This window comes from Austrofundulus limnaeus, unplaced genomic scaffold (assembly GCF_001266775.1).
Source record: "Austrofundulus limnaeus strain Quisiro unplaced genomic scaffold, Austrofundulus_limnaeus-1.0 Scaffold2231, whole genome shotgun sequence".
Lineage (NCBI taxonomy): Eukaryota > Metazoa > Chordata > Actinopteri > Cyprinodontiformes > Rivulidae > Austrofundulus > Austrofundulus limnaeus.
The window spans coordinates 1,959-2,794 of NW_013954633.1; the positions used below are offsets into that span (position 1 = coordinate 1,959).

The 836-nt window shown below is 49.3% G+C and overlaps 1 long non-coding RNA gene across 1 annotated transcript; it reads left to right on the top strand.

The window, feature by feature from the left end:
• The first annotated feature begins 1 nt into the window (after position 1).
• On the top strand, positions 2-713 carry LOC106537294 (uncharacterized). The gene is made up of 3 exons (XR_001312631.1): positions 2-21; positions 137-158; positions 326-713. It is a non-coding gene; the product is annotated as an uncharacterized LOC106537294 (long non-coding RNA).
• Positions 714-836: the final 123 nt, after the last annotated feature.

Here is an 836-nt window from a genome sequence, read left to right on the forward strand (position 1 = left end):
TGAGACAGGTAGTTCAGACAGGTGAGACAGGTAGTTCAAACAGGTGAGACAGGTAGTTCAGACAGGTGAGACAGGTGAGACAGGTGAGACAGGTAGTTCAGACAGGTGAGACAGGTAGTTCAAACAGGTGAGACAGGTGAGACAGGTAGTTCAGACAGGTGAGCCAGGTAGTTCAAACATGTGAGACAGGTGAGCCAGGTAGTTCAGACAGGTAGTTCAGACAGGTGAGACAGGTAGTTCAGACAGGTGAGACAGGTAGTTCAGACAGGTAGTTCAGAAAGGTGAGACAGGTAGTTCAGACAGGTGAGACCGGTAGTTCAGACAGGTGAGACAGGTAGTTCAGACAGGTGAGACAGGTGAGACAGGTAGTTCAGACAGGTGAGACAGGTAGTTCAGACAGGTGAGACAGGTAGTTCAGACAGGTAGTTCAGACAGGTGAGACAGGTGAGACAGGTAGTTCAGAAAGGTGAGACAGGTAGTTCAGACATGTGAGACAGGTAGTTCAGACAGGTAGTTCAGACAGGTGAGACAGGTAGTTCAGACATGTGAGACAGGTAGTTCAGACAGGTGAGACAGGTGAGACAGGTAGTTCAGACATGTGAGACAGGTAGTTCAGACAGGTGAGCCAGGTAGTTCAAACAGGTGAGACAGGTGAGACAGGTAGTTCAGACAGGTAGTTCAGACAGGTGAGACAGGTAGTTCAGACAGGTGAGACAGGTAGTTCAGACAGGTGAGACAGGTAGTTCAAACAGGTGAGACAGGTGAGACAGGTAGTTCAGACAGGTGAGACAGGTAGTTCAAACAGGTGAGACAGGTGAGACAGGTAGTTCAGACAG